The sequence below is a fragment of the Helianthus annuus genome, chromosome 11 (assembly GCF_002127325.2).
Source record: "Helianthus annuus cultivar XRQ/B chromosome 11, HanXRQr2.0-SUNRISE, whole genome shotgun sequence".
Taxonomy (NCBI): Eukaryota; Viridiplantae; Streptophyta; class Magnoliopsida; order Asterales; family Asteraceae; genus Helianthus; species Helianthus annuus.
The window spans coordinates 48,207,312-48,225,583 of NC_035443.2; the positions used below are offsets into that span (position 1 = coordinate 48,207,312).

Genomic DNA, 18,272 nt, shown 5'->3' on the forward strand with positions numbered 1-18,272 from the left:
AGTCTGCTTTGCATGTGGTGACCCTAACCACTTTGCCAACCGATGCCCGAACAGGGTAGTCAAGCAAGAGCCCCAGCAGCAGCAACAACAACAGCAGCCTCAGCAGCAGCCGCAAGCAGCCCATGCCCGAACTTTCAACCTCAATGCCCGCCAGGCTCAGGCGGATAACAACATGGTTAATGGTACGTTCCTTGTGAATGGTATTTATGCATCATGTTTGTTTGATACTGGAGCCGATAACTGCTTTGTGTCATTTGAATTCGAGAAGCTCCTTAGTCGTAAGCGCTCTTATCTATCCTCGTCATTCGAAGTCGAAGTTGCTACAGGGATAACCATTGCCGTTAACTCAGTACTCCGTGATTGTACTCTCGAACTCAACAATCACATCTTTCCGATCGACCTTATTCCGATGCAACTCGGAAGTTTTGATGTCATAATAGGCATGGACTTTCTTCGTGAAAACCATGCTGAAGTTGTGTGCTTTGAAAAGATGATTCGATTCTCACTCGCGAATGGTGATCTCCTATGTGTATACGGTGAAACAACGTCGAAAGGTCTCAAGCTTATGTCGTGTATTCAAGCTAGCAAGTACCTCCGCAAGGAATACCGAGCCTTCTTGGCCAACATCATAGTAGCGGAGAAGGGAAAGAAAAAGAAAGTTGAAGTCAAAGATGTTCCAGTGGTTCGTGAATTTCCTCAGGTGTTCCCTGATGATCTTCCCGGACTACCACCAAGTCGTGATATCGACTGTCGTATCGATCTCATTCCTGGAGCTAACCCCGTTGCCAAAGCCCCTTATCGACTCGCTCCATCCGAAATGCGTGAACTCTCGAACCAACTCCAGGAATTACTTGAAAAAGGCTTTATTCGCCCAAGCACCTCTCCTTGGGGCGCGCGAGTCCTTTTCGTCAAAAAGAAGGACGGGTCGTTCCGGATGTGCATCGACTATCGGGAATTGAATAAGCTGACCATCAAGAATCGATACCCCTTGCCCCGAATTGACGATTTGTTTGATCAGCTCCAAGGTGCAGCATGCTTCTCTAAGATCGATCTGCGTTCAGGATACCATCAGTTGCGGATTCAAGAGGAAGACATTCCTAAAAACTGCTTTTCGAACCCGTTATGGCCATTACGAATTTTTTGTTATGCCCTTTGGTCTAACCAACGCACCCGCGGTCTTTATGGACCTCATGAATCGCTTGTGTAAGCCGTATCTTGACCGTTTCATCATCGTGTTCATCGACGATGTCTTGATTTATTCCAAAACGAAAGCCGAACACGCGCAACATCTACGTTTGGTTCTCGAGTTACTCCAGGGGAACCAACTCTATGCCAAATTCTCCAAGTGCGAATTCTGGTTGGAGGAGGTTCAGTTTCTGGGTCACATAGTGAATAGTCGGGGTATCCATGTCGATCCTGCGAAGATTGAAGCTGTCAAAAGTTGGATTACGCCTAAGAACCCGTCAGAAGTTCGTTCTTTTCTCGGACTAGCGGGCTATTATCGAAGGTTCATTGAGGGATTCTCTAAGATCGCTGTGTCGCTTACTGCTCTTACCCATAAGGACAAGCCTTTTGTGTGGGGAAACGCACAAGAGACTGCCTTTCAAACCCTTAAACGTATGCTGTGCAACGCACCGATTCTTACACTGCCCGACGGAAGCGACAACTTCATTGTCTACTGTGATGTTTCTAACCTTGGTCTCGGCTGTGTTCTTATGCAAGGAGACAAGGTTATAGCCTACGCATCTCGTCAGCTCAAGATCCACGAGAAGAACTATACAACCCATGACCTCGAGCTAGGCGCGGTTGTCTTTGCATTGAAGATTTGGCAACACTACCTATATGGCACTAAGTGTACAATCTACACCGATCACAGGAGTTTACAACACATCTTTAATCAGAGAGAGCTTAATATGCGTCAACGCCGATGGGTAGAACTCCTCAACGATTACGACTGTGAGATTCGTTATCACCCAGGCAAGGCGAATGTGGTTGCTGACGCTCTCAGAAGAAAGAGTTACGTGCTCAGTACCCGAAATATCCAAGCACAGCACAACCTCGAAACCCTTATCCGAGAAGCCCAACATGCTTGCTTTAACGAGCGTACATTGAAGAGAGAAAGGATCTATCACAATGGAGCTCAGTTAGTAAGCAAACCAGATGGGATATTCTATTATCTGGACCGAATTTGGATCCCTAAGCGGACCGATTTGCGAAAGATTATCATGAACGAAGCCCACAAATCCCGGTATTCTATTCATCCCGATGCAGATAAAATGTACCAGGTCAGAAATGCTGGCCAAACGACTAGGCTGTCGAACAGCCCAGCCGATCGGATATGCCAGCCTATCAACCGGGCCAGCCGATCAGCTAGCACATGGTCCCACATTTCCAAACTTTCAAAGTATAGTATTGACGAAGTAATGTTCAACCAAATGGGTCACCCGATTGGTAAACATTACTGTTCGGATCATGAGATACTATGCTTCAACACTTAATCGTTTTCACAACTTGTTCGTAGTAGAGAATGCCAGCCGATCGAACAGACTATTCGATCGAGTGACATTCAGTTGAGGGCTAACTTTGAAGCTCCTAGCCGATCGAGTGAGCTAGCCGATCGAGCGAGCTAGCCGATCGAACGAACCGTTCGATCGAACGAATTGAAAAGGTAGGAACACTTCAGTGTTCTCAAACACTGCAACAAAAACTTCAAAAGTTCAAATCCTCTAACACAAACACACTAGAGGAAGAAACAATCCACTCGAATGGTTCAGTCGATCGAGCCAACCGGCCAATCGAACAGGACTGTCCAATCGGATATACCAGCCGATCGAACAGGCCGTCCGATCGAACCTGTCGTTCGATCGACCAGCCCATTCGATCCATCCATACTTGTTTACTTTTCCGCGTTACTCATCGTTATGCTATCGAACTATTCAGGCTAATCTTACTCTCAGCGCTCCCTTCAATCCACAATCAATCACTGTGAGTATACTCGATCCCTTTTTGCTTTTAGCACTTTTGGGTGTTACATACGTTACCTATCAAATAACAATCAAACACAAACTATTTGAACGCTAACCAACTTGCATGTGTTATTTGACTAAATGAATGCTGTTTATTATGTTTACACGTGGAGTGCTATCTGCCTGCCTTAGCAACATAGTACTATAGTTTGGACTCAGCACCCGTTCACACGGGGGTTGTTAAGGACAAATACTTGCATGGATTACGGTGGTAATCATGTATTGCGAACCGTCTCGGACGGTCAACCCGCAGTCGTTGGTACCGATGGTCCCATGTCGATAGTTAACATGCATCGTTTTCCTCTGTGTACGTGCCTGGTTATGCGTAAACTATTCGAACTCTATATGCTACTATCAAACTTGTGTGCTCACCTTTACATTTTTATGTATTGACTTTAATTTTAACGTATGTGACAGGTAATTAGGATGCTTACTTGCTAGGAAAGCGAGGCAATAATAAAGCTTTAGAGCCCATCTAGCAGTTGTAGGTCGTAGCCTACCTAGGGGTCTCTAGAAGTGAATAAACTATAGCCATGGAGCCGTTGGAGTTGTTCGATCAAGCATCTATGGCATTAGTTGTCTGTAGATCTTGTCCGGACGAGTCTTAATGACTCTGGGCCGTACTTTTAAACATTTGGTTTGTAATAAATTAAATCTGAGTTGTCGAAACAGTACTATTTGTTTAGTTGTATTCTATGATAACTTGTTTATTTATTTGGGATACGGTATGGGACGTATCACTTAACTGAATTTGTAATAATAGTTGTTGTGGAAACTTCTGGACAATCTGTTTCGCTCAGTGCCGCGCCCCGATGATTCTGCCATCGGTTGGGGTGTGACATAATATGTTATAACTAACATAATATCATTACATGGTGACTACCCCTTGTATATCAGAAGCAAGTAGAGGAGCATTGCAAAACGTTTCACTAATGTAATTTATGTTCAGATTCGGCCAGATCGTCAAACTTTGTACTGGAGTGCTACATGGCCAAAGGAAGTTGAGCAACTTGCAAGGCAGTTGCTTTATAACCCTTACAAAGTAAGATATTTAATTTAGAAATGTTAAAGTTAAAGGTAGCAATTTCATCACATTTTTGTGTTGATGGTTCAACTTGGGTTGTATTTCATTGAAAACGTGATACACCAAAAACATAGAAAACTTCATCGTTGTGACACATTGTTGTTTGAAATATATACAGGTGGTGATTGGTTCTTCAGAATTGAAAGCTAACCATTCAATTCACCAATATGTGGATATTATGACCGAAAATCAAAAGTATAGCAAGTAAGTTAAATCATTTTTATTGGTACCAACCAAGATTCTTCACTACACTTTGTCAACTCACAAATATAGTTGATTAATTGGGTATTCAGGTTACTTAACGGTTTGTCGGTTAACCTAGCCATTAGTTTTATAACTTTTGTTTTAATAATTAAACCAGCATTTTTGTTTTTAGATTGATAAATGCTTAATGAGGAAGGTCGAGTGGATGTGGGACAAGTGACACTTACAACTACACGGTACCTGTCGGGTCGAAACAGTGAGAGACATGTGGCGATGTTACGAGTTAGTGCGTTTCGACGACGAACCGGTTCGATACTTAAAAGTGTGGCTCCGTGAATCTGTGTCTTAAAGACATATAATTAAATTTTTGTACAAATGTGCAGGTGGCATATGGCGGAGTTGCAATCCGTCACACATCATGCGAGGCGGAAGCGGAAATTGACAAACTCGAAAGACATACCCTTCTACTGAAACATAATATATTAGTGAATTGGTAAAACGTTATATAGAGCTAGCAGGGCCAACCCTGAGAATTCGTGTACCATGTTCGAGCTCGAAAAAACGTGCCCTTAGGTGGAGGAATGTGGAGAGCTTTGAGTTTGATGAGGAAGAACTTAAATCTTTCAATCTCTTTTTGCTTTGACAGTATTTGTTTTTGTTTCATATAAGTTGGTTCTTTAATATGTACTCTTTTCTATCATTCACATGTTATATGTATTTGATCATGTAGCAGCAACCCGATCAGTATCCAAAGAAAGAGCCAATATATAGAATAAAAGGTAAAAGCTCAATTGAGCCTGGTCTCTCAAGTTGAGAGTCAAAATTGTTGGGCGGAATGCTTTGAAAAACTTGATGTCCAAATTCTCGTATGTCATTCGTTTTAAAAATATACCCAATCACCCAATGTTCATGTAGTATTACTTGCCCTTTTGTATTTGTACACAAAGAGGTCGAAATTTCAATTCTATTTATGAATGGGTTGATTATGGTTGTCTTTTATCTCTTAACTGGTTAAATCTTTTATCTATATATATACAACTTATATAAAATTCATGTTCCCACCCTATCTTGTCGACTCCGCCGCAACGCGCGGGTTTCCCACTAGTACTATATATAAGCATTTCCCATGTCTAAAATAGTAATTTCCATTTAATTTTTTAAGATGGCATATGAAAGGTTAAGTTAAAATCCTAATTTTTTACCATTTTGTTCCCTTTCTACCCTTCTCACATAAAATAGATACACAGATTAATCAATCTCATCTCTCTACGCCGGTTCCCTTCTCATTCAATGCGATTATCAGTTTCTTCAACTCAGGGGGTGTTTGGCCTAGCTTTTTTAACAAAGCTTATAGCTTTTTTTTAGCTTTTTTTTACAAAGTAAGCTTAATTTGATGTTTGGTTTAGCTTTTTAAGCTTATGCTTATTAGCTTATATAAGCTAATTTGAATAAGCTTATTTGATGATGGTTTTTTAGCTTATTTGAAGAACCATTCTTTGTGTAAGGGCAAATGATATAAATCTATCTATTATACTAAATGAATTCTCTTAGGCCACAAGGGCTATTCTTAGCCAATCATTTTGATGATGTGGACATGCTCTAAAGGCTGATAATTCCTTTTGAGCGGGATTTTGATTTCTCCTCTTTTTCATTCACACGGTCGTCCTTCTGAGTTTCCTTTTTTATTCTCCTATTTAATTGAAACTGAAGCTTCTTCTAAACAAGAACCCTATATCCCTCTGTATTGTGCTTCTCACGTACTTTTCTTCTTCGCACAATATCTCTCTCCTCAACCTTTTCCCTATCTTATTTTGCAAATCACAAAATTAGGTGTCTAAACCAAGGATTGAAAGCATCGATTGAAGGAAACACAGTATGTTATTTTCGATCCTTAATCTGATCCACATATGATTTTTTCATAACCCTAATTCTCAGCGAGGCAATTCTCATATATCTCTAATTCATCCTAAATTGTTACCCTCTGAACTGGATCTCGGTATGTTAAATTTTAATCTTATAATCCTACGTTTCTACAAAACCCTAATTGTGATAGGTGCGATTTTCAGACCTTCAAACTTCAAAGATCCAGAAAGAATTTGAGGGCTACTGTATGAATCGGATTCTAATCGTGTGAAAGGTAATCGTTTTCTGTTCAGATCTGGTTTTAGTTCATTGAATAAATTGCATGTTTCTAATACCCTAATTCCCTCAATCCATATGATTAGTGTTATAAAACTTTTGTGATGTAGACAGTATGTTCGTTCGTTTGTTTATGTTCCGATTTTGTTTTGAAGTTCCAGTATGCTTTTCAATTTTTCTTTCTTTTGCTTATTATTTTTTAACAATTACAATCTGGGCGTTTAGATCTTTAATCGGGGTGTCTAGGTCTTTATTTTGGTTTTTTGTTGTTATAAAGCAATGGTTTTGTTTCATTTTTTTCTCGATTGGCGTTGTCATCATTGTGGATTTTTTAATCGAGTTGTTCAATTGGGGGTGGGGGGGTTAGATCTCCGCATCTGTTTTAGATTTTTTGTATAAGAATTGTTTTTGTCGGATTGTTCTGCTTGGATTAATGTCCGTCTGCGAATTTGCAACATTATTACTAAGGTTGGTGGTCGCAGGCGAGAGGTTTTGTGAATAGGGCTGGAAGTCACTGGTTAGAACATGATTTTTTTATGAAATTAATTGGGTTTTTTCTTATGTTTTAATGAATTTGAGTTTTTGGTTCTTCATTGCTGATTCTTGGTTAAATTGAGTTTTTTTGTTTCACTTTCATAACATCTTCAATGTCAGTTTAACCTCTTTTGTTTTAAATCATTAGTTTGTAAAACCCTATGTTTTTGTTATTGAGGAAGTTGGATAGGGAATTTGGTTATGTTGGTGTTTTATAACAGTTTTTTGGAGGTTTTGATCCTCTGCCGCATGATTCTTGGAGAGTGTGCATAGTGGTTTTAGTTTAACTTTCTTAATTTTGACTTTTGGTGTAGAGGAAGGTCAAGAATACATTTGAAACTTTTTTATATAACTAATGCAAATAGTGCTATCAATTTAATCTATTTGTGTATTTTATTCTTTTAGTTAATTTTGCAAATTTTATCAATTGCCAAGTATACGTATTTAACTAAATGATATAAACCGCTAAGAAAATAAAAGGTTGAAATAGATAGAAGGGCAATGAAGACCGTTTTATTTGTTGTTATAGGTGCCAATGTACATACTAAAAAATACTCTATGAAAAGGCACGGGCTTGAACTTCTTGAAACATGACCAGAGACGTTTGATGGAGATCACAAGAAACAAGCATGGCTTCAATGCAAATATGCATCCCTGGTGGTTCATGGTGAATGAGGTATAGTTAGCACCTGCTGAAACTTTTATATTTTATTTTAACTAAGTTTATTTTTGAGTTGTTGTTTTTATTATAATTATTATTATTATTATTATTATTATTATTATTATTATTATTATTATTATTATTATTATTATTATTATTATTATTTTGCAGGTCTTAAGAGGCTTTGCTTGCAAACTATATGATTGTCCCTTCTTCCTTTGAGACTTTGGGCATATCATCCACCTGAACTTGAGGGATGAACATATTCCATGTAAGAATTTTATAGCCAAGGTATTTAATTTAAGACAACAAGAAAAAATGTTTTTGAAGACATTTGCTGAGTGTTGCCTATGTTTGTCAGATTGTTTTGGACAATAACATGTCAAAGATACAAAGAGTTATCAGTAAGATTGATGCCATCAATAATGATAGGACATGCTATCATGTTGCATCTACAAACACAAAGGTTAAAATAATGTGTGGTTATTGGAATTAGGCACAGTTTATGTTCTATCATATCTGGTTTCATAAAGTATTTTTTTTATTGTATAGGATTTTTATAATTTGGTAGATGTATATCTGGATGTTGTTTTCTTTCCCAAATGTGTGGAGGACATTCAGACTTTTCAACAAGAGGGTTGGCATTATGAGTTGAACAACCCTGAAGAAGAAATAACTTATAAAGGTCAATATGATTTTCGCCAAGTAATCCTTACTGATCTTGAGTTTTTAGTTTTTATTATAAATATATATTCTATTGTTATTTATATGATTACATGCTCGCATAGACTTCTCCTATTAATCAAATTCCTTTATTAAATGAGCTCAAATTAAAGTTTTAGTTGGCTTGAACACATATAAACTCGGCTCGATATTAACTTGCTAAACCGAAGATTTTCGTTTTTAACTTTCATCAATTTCATAATACGTCTTATTTCAAACTGACTTCAAAATATAGTTCTATACAAATGGTTGAGCTGAGATCATTCTATTGTTTTATTTGAAAAGTTTTATTTCTACAGGAAACAATTGACGGATTCATGTATACGACTTAACTTTGCACATGATAAAGATTTACTTGGCACGTAGCTTTTAAGGAAACTTTTTGAACCAACTAACAAATTGGGCGGGTCGGGCAGGTGTGGGTCACCTGTTAAAGTGACTTTGGGTCAGAATGAGTTCAGGTCAATATGGTTTAGGATTAAAATGAGTTTGGGTTAAGACGGGCTCAGAGCAAAATGAGTTCGGTTCATTTAAAAAACTTATTAATTAAGATCGGGTAAACATGAGTTTGGAGCAAAATTAATTCGGGTCAAACAGGTAGTTTAAAAGAAAAACTTTCAAACTTTTGGAATCTCTTGAAAAAAGTAAAGACTGGAAAATAGTGCGGGTTGGGTAATGGTGAAACAGGTGGTTTGAGATACGGGTTAAAAAGGTGAGTCAACTCAGTTAACCTCTTACACCATTACCATTTATTATAGTTTTATAGTTGTTGAATACATAGTAACTGAGTTTGTGCTTATGCAGTCTAGAAACCACAAGGCATGTTTCAGTGATTATAATAACTCTCTCTACAAACGAACTGAATACATCATCTATTGGGTGAGTTGGTTTATTACATTTGCTATGTTTTTGTTTAGTTAAGCGTATGATCTTCCGGTAGGTGTTAATTCGACCATTTACATGTGATTGGGTCTAATTTGGTTAGGTTTTACATCAGATGGGTCAAATAAAGGGTTAGTGAAAAGGGACAAACGAGTTTAATGTTGGCTCAAAGCCAGTATTTATTTCAAATAGGTCGAACAAAATAAATCTGAAAGGCAGCCATTGTAACGGGTCAAATGGGTTGAAAGTGGCTGAAAGTATGTTTTTAATGCAAACGCCCTTTTTCATTGTTTAATTCAAATATATAGATGATCATTGTAATTATATTGTTTCTGAAATCATACATATTGAAATAATTGTTTTGCAGATATCATCCCACATTATCAGCTAATCAGATGAAAGTGGCAACTGAGTTTGAGTATCATGGAGGTATGTCTTTCTAGGCATTTGTTTATCAAGCATTAATGATGAGGAGTGCACGTGTAGCTAAGGAAGTCGATCACAAGGTATTGCTTCTTTGTTCTGTGTGTAGTGATTTGTGTACACTTCGGATTTGGTTTGGGTAAAAAGGAAACTGGGTTGATTTGGGTAAAGATGAAATTTCATTTGGGTGTTTTTGGGTCCGCTAAATTAAATAATGGCTCAATTTGGGTCTTCTAAAACGGATCAATACGGGCTATTCTTATAAAACCCGCTAACTTAAAACGGGTTCAAATGGGTTTGCACTACCCATGACCCATTTTGACACGACTCATTCACGATTCCATTTTGGCCAGAACCTGTTTTGACCCAAAACAATTTTGAAACCTTTAAAAACGGACTGTTTTGACCTGTTGGCTGACCTGACCCGACCCGACCTGACCTGTTGGTTGAGTTGAGCTATACTTGCTTCACCCCTGCAAAAGAACAATTAATCCATGCTATTTAATATTTATCATGCAACTTTTCGCCAAGTAATCCTTACCGATCTTGAGTTTTTAGTTTTTATTATAAATATATATTCTGTTGTTATTTATATGATAACATGCTCGCATAGACTTCTACTATTAATCAAATTCCTTTATTAAATGACCTCAAATTTAAGTTTGAGTTGGCTTGAACACATATAAACTCGGCTCGATATTAACTTGCTAAACCGAAGATTTTCGTTTTTAACTTTCATCAATTTCATAAATACGTCTTATTTCAAACTGACTTCAAAATATAGTTCTATACAAATGGTTGAGCTGAGATAGTTCTGTTGTTTTATTTGAAAAGTTTTATTAAATTATAAGACATGTAAAAGTAAATCATCCTATCTTATTTAGTAATAATATTCAAAATATAGCTCTATATTACAGGACCAATTTGTCGTTCTAAAGATCGGAATCAAATACTAAATAACTACATATAATTATATTTTCTATTTTTGGTTATTATATTTTTGATGTAGTCCAACAACTGCAGTAGTTGGCATCTCCAATACCTTTGTTCTAAAGAATTTAGTTTGGAATATAATCAAATGAACCCCTTTCATACCACAACAAATGAAGATGATGGCTACAAGTAAAACCATTGATTGTAGACAACTTAAAGTTAATTGTAGCAATTCATCAAACATCTGGTGTGCGGGTCATAATCATCAGAAATGATAATGAGAAATGATAATGATCTGCATATTATGAATAGTTTAAATTCCTGTGGATAGTTTTTTTAACCGTTTTGTTAGATCGTAATTATTTTCTTAGTTAAATATTTAGATCAGTAGTTTAATTTAATGATAAATATTTGGATTAGTAGGTGAATGCTTAAACTTATTGTACATAAATTACAATGATAAGTTCACGGGTTTGCTTGCTTATGGCTGGGAAGTTTTTAGCTCTAAAGAAAGCTTTATTAATCATATCAAGTTGTCTTCAAGAAACATGCATGCAACTCTAGCGGTAAAGGACCTTTGGGAATGGTGTATACTTTTTATTTAACATTTGGGTTTTAAAGCTACAATGACCATCTAATCTTATTAGTGATTATTTGTCAATGAGAACTATTTGGTTCTTTACATATTCATTCGGGTTTTTTTTTTTTCAGTTTTGTTTAGGTTGGATTTAACAAAAAGGATACTTTAAAGTTGTTTTGTGAACCCAAATTTATTTGGATTAAAGTGGAATTCGGTTGAAGCATTCATCTATTCAGATTCAATGGACTGTTTTCCTATCTAAATTCCACATTTGATTGGAACTAAAACAAAAAAAATGTAACTTTATCCTACGAGTTTTTAAGAAGAGTAACTTTATCTCAGTTCCCATTGTTTATATTCTGATGCTTATAAGGTTTTACCTTGCAGATTCCTTTATACAACACAAGTTCCACAGTATCTTGAGGGTGAGAATTACGTCTTTTCGGGCGGTCGTGAGGTCATCAATGTCTTCTCAATTCTTTGCATAATAGAGCATTTTTCGTACACAGGTTAGTTTAAATTTAAAATAATACGTACGCTCTAGACGGCCTTGCATGTAATTTCAAATAATGTGGTGTTTGTGATGGTGATTTGATCTGTGACAGCTGTTCTCAATGAAAAGGACACGCTTTAGAGACACAACAAGACATGGGTGTCAGAAATGTAGGTTTCGCTCCAGTGGTGATCGATTGTGAAGAAAGGTTTTTGCTTGGTCGGAGATGAAGACTCAAAGGGTAACGCCTCTGCTTCTTTGGGCGTGAAGGATGGTTGACGTTGAGTTTTTTCGTATTGGATCACGTCGGAGATGAGGGGGGCTTTGGCCGGATAAGAAAAAGGGTGGGGTGGCACAAGAATTTGTTGTTCTCTAAGTCTCAATTTCATCCCCAACAACTCAAAAAAGGTAGGAGGAAGCTTCATATTAAGATTCATCTTTATCTTTTACATTAGTTAGCGTTCGTATTAGTTTAAGCGGAATGTCATCATTTGAAAAAAAAGAAGATTGAAATAACTACTTATACTACATAAAGAAGTCTCAACATAATAAAGGGAAGCTGGTGATGTTATTAGTTGGGTTGACTAATATTGTTCCAAATAAATGTTTATAACTTATAATGTGTTTAGACCTTTGATAATTCAACCAAGAATGATTAAATTAGAAATTTTGAGTTTTATACATAATGGGTTGGATTGGGTAGTAACAACTCGCCATGAACTCTAGAGTTGCTTTTAGGTGCCTTAGCAAAATCAAATAAGCCCCAGGTATAAATAAGAGTAATTAGATAATGTTTGGTGAAGAATTTGGTAAAAATAACCAAAAGAGAATTAATAATTGATAGCTCAAACTAATAAAAATGAGAAAAAACCATATCGTTACAATGACAAGTCAAGATATGATGATAAAAGATAATATTTCTGATTGTTTTATTTGAACTCAGTGTGAGATTACTGTTTAACTTATGCAGTTTTAGTCTATGAAACTCGCTACTGTTAATCCACGAATGGATTTTAGCCTTGAAGGACTCATGCAAAATATTTAAGACATATTTTAAGAAAATGTTAGTAGCATTTTTCCTATAAAAATATTTTATGATTATTCTAAAGGGGGTATATTTTAACCAGGCATTGAATTGCCCTTAAGACCTTCCTGTTCACTTGGCGCTGACATGGCAATGACTTATATTGTTAACCGATCGCAACTGGCAGTTATGCAAGGGGGATTTCTGGAGTTGAAAGTTCTTCAGATGCAGTAAGAACAGTTAATTCCAATTTGATGTATATTAACAGAGGATTTAAAGATCCTGCCTCCTAGGAAATTTGTTTTTTTATTTTAATAAGTTGTTTGTTTATTGTTTTCTAAGTTAGAATATTATTAGTGCTCCAATTTAGTTTTACATAATCTTTGTTTCTTGTCGAAGGTAACATGGTATAAGTTAAATGTAAGAGTAAATTTCAAAGTTCGTCCTTTATGTATGTCTAATATATCAAAGTATGTCCTTTATCTTTAATAACCTCAGAAAACATCCTTAATGTTTGAAAATCCTTACATGTTACGTCCTTTAGTCCTAATCCAGTTACTTTTCATGGTTAAATTTGACTAAGTCAGCTCCACATAAGGGTATTTTGGTCATTTTATCATAAATATTAAAATAAATAATCATCAAAAACTATAAATATATACAGAATTATATATGTGTATATATACAGAATGTCTTCTCCCTCTCTCTCTTTCTAATTATCCTACCCCCACAACCACAACCCACCTGCCACCGCCACCGCAATAGAAGCCTGCCATCCCAAACCGGCTTGTTGCCATCCTTAATAAAAAGGGGTTATGTCTAAAAATTAGCACACTTATCAATCTAACATCCGTTAAAAACGAACGTCTGAAACTCAGAAGTGAAGAAAGTACCTGCCACCGCCACCGATCTGCCACCACCGCCACTCGATCTGCCACCACCGCCACCGATCTGCCACAACCACCACCGCGACCCATACTTCTCTCTGTTCTACACAACCACCACCGCCACTCGATCTGCCACCACCGCCACTCGATCTGCCAACCGACCACCGCCACTCGACCACCACCATCACCCGGGCACCGCCACTCTCAGATCTGTGAGATCTTGGCAACCTGCAAGAAACGAAAACCCTAATTTATTCCAATCTCAGGTACGTTGTTTGTAATCGCAAATCAGAGGCGGTGGTGTTGGCTGTAGTTGGGTGATGGTGGCGGGTTGGTTTTGTATTTGTCATCGCCGCCGGTTCCTGTGGCGGTTTTGAGACGGAAGTTTAGAGAGAGAGAGAGAAAGATGAGATTGTAGAGAGAGATTGAGAGAGAGCAGGTAGAGTAAGAGAGTGAAAGTGGTGGTGGTGGCAGATCGGTGGTGGTGGTGGTGGTGATGGTGGTGGCAGGTGAGTTGTGGTGGTGGTGGTGGTGATGGTGGTGGCAGGTGAGTTGTGGTGGTGGTGGTAGTGGGGGTAGGTGAGAGAGAGAAGGAGAATGTATATATTAAATGTCTGTATGTATTTACATATAGAGTATGTAAATTAATATTAAATCTAAATTGTTTATTGGTTTTATAATTATTTATTATAATATTTAGGATAAAATGACTAAAATACCCTTATGTGGGGTTGACTTAGTCAACTTTAACCATGAAAACTGATTGTGTTATGACTAAAGGACATAACTTGTAAGAATTTACAAACATTGAGTATGTTTTCTGAGGTTATTAAAGATAAAGGACATACTTTGATATATTAGACATACATAAAGGACGAACTTTGAAATGTACTCTAAATGTAATGTAAGTTAGTTGATTTAATGGTAAATAATAATAAAGCTTTGCATTGCAACTTCGAATTAAGTGATTTTGTTTTGATCTCCCTGCATAAATTTAATTGTATGTTCTTGACATATAATGTACAAGTACAACGCTATGCCGGTACCGTATCCATATCGTAATGAAACGTACCAATAACGTTCGTATTCCTGTTGCAACATGCATGGGAATTTTACTAGATACAGAAAAGAAAGGCATGAGATAATCTTAGACAAAAGTACACAAAACACAGATTAAAGATTTCGCTTCAGAGACTGTCAAATTGTGTTTTTGTGAGTGATTCGACACCCGAACAGATCTTCTCGCTGCCGCAGCTTTAGAAGAAGATCACCCGAACAAATCTTCTCGCTACCAGAGCTTTAGAAGAAAAAGGTGACCGAGGGATTAGCGGATTCCGATAGTGTCTTGAAGGTCCAACCAAATTTCAACAATGTGATGTTGGGTGTTTTTTTTTGTTTTTGCCATTGACAAATAAGATGACTGTATGAGAATTGTTGGATTCACAAATAAAAAGCTGAGATTTGTATAGGGGAGATAGTCCTTTAGTTTTTGTTTTCTGAGCGATGTGGGACAAGAAAATGAAGGATGTAAACCTTATCGAGCCGGCTCACGAGCCGAGCCATTATGTTAGCACGTCATTTAAGGTTTGTTTAGATTTTAAATAGCACGTCATTAAAATTAAATTCATTGTGGTTTTTATATCCCCATTATGTTAGGTGATAACTCTAAAATCTTATTCTAAATGCCATTATTACATGATGTAAATGTAAACAAAAGTACTTTATTTGCAATGTTCGATCATGATCCATATAATATTCTTATATAGATTTTGTTTTTTGGTTAGAAGGTTGTTGAAGTAACTTCAACAGAATGTAACTTACAAGGTAGGTATTTTAATAAATACTTTATAGTGGCGTAGTTTACAATTTGATTAATATTCTGCTGTTTGATTGATTATATGCGATTCGACTGACGTATTATATTAGTTTTGTAGAATTAGGGCTCAATTTGTAAGAGTTATTTTACTGCAAAATCAATAATAGCTAGGTTTTTTGCAATGATATTTAATTTTGTAGCCTTATGGGTTTGATGAAAATTGCAATCTTCATTTGTTTATTCTGATGATATGATAAAAAAAAATATACGTTTAGGAGTGTTCGAGTATCATGAATGATTAATGACACTTTGTTATTGCATTCTAGCTTTTTTAATATATGTTTTTGAACTCTTTTCATTGAATTTACGGCTCAAATGGGTTCATACTTGAAAGTTGTCTGAAGTCTATTTTTAAAGCATATAATCTTCTAAATCGGTTTTATTTATAGATTTACATGGTTAGTGTAATAAATTGTTTTGAGTTTGGTAAAAAAATTATATCGGACCTGTCACACCCCCAAAATCCACCCGCGAGTAACACCCGCTTCGAGGGCGTGACTGACCAGGATCCAGCCACCAATTATACTGAATAACTAAATTGATAACGAAAGTAATACTTACTAACCATAAGATTAGCAAATATCAAGTTCAGAGTTTAAGGTTTCAAGTTTAAACAGTAACAAGTAGCGGAAGCATAATTAAATAGTTTTAAACAGTGTTCATAAGGTACGCATAATAAATGCCCAACACACGGGCAGACGACCACTACACATCCCAAGCAGCTGCTCCAGTCACTGGCCACCTGCAAAGCATGCAGTAAGGGGGGTCAACAATAATGCTGAGTGAGTTCACTAGTTGTCCAGTTTTAATTTCCAAAATCTTGTTTCACCAGTTAATTTATCCGTTTATACATGCCATGGGGAGCTACCCCAAAAGTTAGCGACTAAACTGTTTTTCCAATACCGAACACTAGGTAACCGTTTGCGTTTCCGCAGGATGCCCCGATGTCAATGTTCTATCATCATTGACGGATGCCTGAGTACATTACTTCACGACCGATCCCATACCATGGCACGGTGTGAGGCTGGTAAGACCTAAATAGCGCTATCAACTAATAACCCGTTCGCCTGGCACCGGCGACTAATCGGTATTATGTAGTAGGGACTTGAGTGATAGAGTTGCGTTTAGTGCCGTTGGTTGCATTCCGTATAAACAGTAATTAACTAAGAAGGTTTCCCAATACAAGGGAAGATAAAGTACGTTTGTTCCCAGTAACTAGGGAAGGAATGTAAATGGTATCCCTTTTTACAAGGGGATAGGGTTGTTCTAGTCTCGTGTCCCAAACCACCGGGACGCATGCTTTTAAGTTGTGAACTCACCTTGGGTTGCTCGGTATGATACGTTACTTGGTTAAGTAGGTTGGTCACCACGTCCTAACATGGTTACCAAATAGAGGTCAAGTCGGGTACAAGTAAACACATAGCGAACACGTATGGCAATACATAAGCAAACACGTATAACATACGAAAACACAAACAGTTGGGGTATTGGGCCTAAACAGTAATCAGTTACACAAGCAGTCCAGTTAACAGACAATCCAACAAGTTCTTTGGCCCAATAACAGCCCAGTCGAGACAAGGGTGACTCGCAACCAAGGTTGCGACTCGCAACCGAGGTCTCGGTTCATCATGCTTTGGTTACGACTCGCAATCAGAGATTCCGACTCGCAACCGGCGGTTCCGACAAAGCAGTTGTGGTTACGACTCGCAATCGGATCGATACGCGTTGATTACGACTCGCAACCGGGAGGTCTCGACAAATCCTGCTGTGGTTTCGAGTAGCAACCAAAGGTTGCGACTCGCAACCGTGATTACGTGCACATGAAACAGTTTCTAGAACCTGTCTTGTACTAACCAATAGAATTGCATTTTCATGAAACAAATATGTACTATCCACTAATATTGCATAAACATGTTTTCTTGTCTAAAATAGGCATAAATCGGATCAAACTAAGCATATTTGAAATATTCAAGTGACATTCATCAAGTTCATCATTTATTCAAACCACATTCAAACAACATTCAAACCCAAATACTATGCATAAAACCCTCTAACCAAAACCCTTATATTTCTCGGACAACATTAATGCACACAAACAAGTTATCAAAACAACATTTTATCATGAAGGTCCTAAAAATCAATTCTAAACCAAACCGATTCACATGGTGTCACACATATGTAAACCGGTTAACACAATCATTTCATATTCAAGACCCTCAATCATCACATAAGCATTATTTGGTATTTAGTAGTCACTTTCTTTATCAATCAAGTGCTAGATCACTAAGTTTTTGCTTAAACAACAATAGTAGCATCATTATACAAGATAAGGCACATTTGTCATGCATAACATTTAACAAGCAAACACAAACAATATCATCTTCACTAACCGGTTACTCGGGGTTGAGAGAAAAAGGGGTGTTCGGGTGGTCTCTTGGTTCGGCCGATCTTCCTTGTTGATAGCTCACTTGATCCGAGAGATATGAAGGAATGGGGAGATGATTTTGGTTGCTAGAAACTTAGGGTTTAAGTGTGAGAGGAGAGTGTGAGAGTGTAGTGAGATGAGTGTTGTAAAAATGGTTAAGGGAGGGGTGGGTTGGTTTATATAAGGTTCCGAATGGGCTTAGGGGGGTTCCGGGTTGGGTTTTTGGCTACAAGGCCTTAACCGGCCCAAGTGCTTCACTGTTCACTCGAGACCGGGTGTGGTCTCGAGTCGGGTTCGCGGGTCTCGGCTCACATATATATACATACGTATAACACACTAGTACAAAGATCACATATAATCATCAAGCTATTCATTTAA

The 18,272-nt window shown here is 37.3% G+C and overlaps 3 long non-coding RNA genes across 4 annotated transcripts; all 3 read left to right on the forward strand.

Annotated features, from left to right (window-relative positions):
- The first annotated feature begins 3,934 nt into the window (after positions 1 to 3,934).
- Positions 3,935 to 4,860, forward strand: LOC110890228. 2 transcript variants are annotated; one of them, XR_002564329.2, is made up of 4 exons: positions 3,935 to 4,068; positions 4,229 to 4,314; positions 4,487 to 4,621; positions 4,698 to 4,860. It is a non-coding gene; the product is annotated as an uncharacterized LOC110890228 (long non-coding RNA). The 2 variants fall into 2 exon arrangements; XR_002564330.2 differs by having other exon boundaries at positions 4,229 to 4,305.
- Positions 4,861 to 9,727: 4,867 nt separating this feature from the next.
- Positions 9,728 to 11,693, forward strand: LOC118483722. The gene is made up of 3 exons (XR_004871197.1): positions 9,728 to 9,759; positions 11,321 to 11,486; positions 11,577 to 11,693. It is a non-coding gene; the product is annotated as an uncharacterized LOC118483722 (long non-coding RNA).
- Positions 11,694 to 12,009: 316 nt separating this feature from the next.
- LOC110891994 lies at positions 12,010 to 13,079 on the forward strand. Its single transcript, XR_002565744.1, has 2 exons — positions 12,010 to 12,090; positions 12,810 to 13,079. It is a non-coding gene; the product is annotated as an uncharacterized LOC110891994 (long non-coding RNA).
- Positions 13,080 to 18,272: the final 5,193 nt, after the last annotated feature.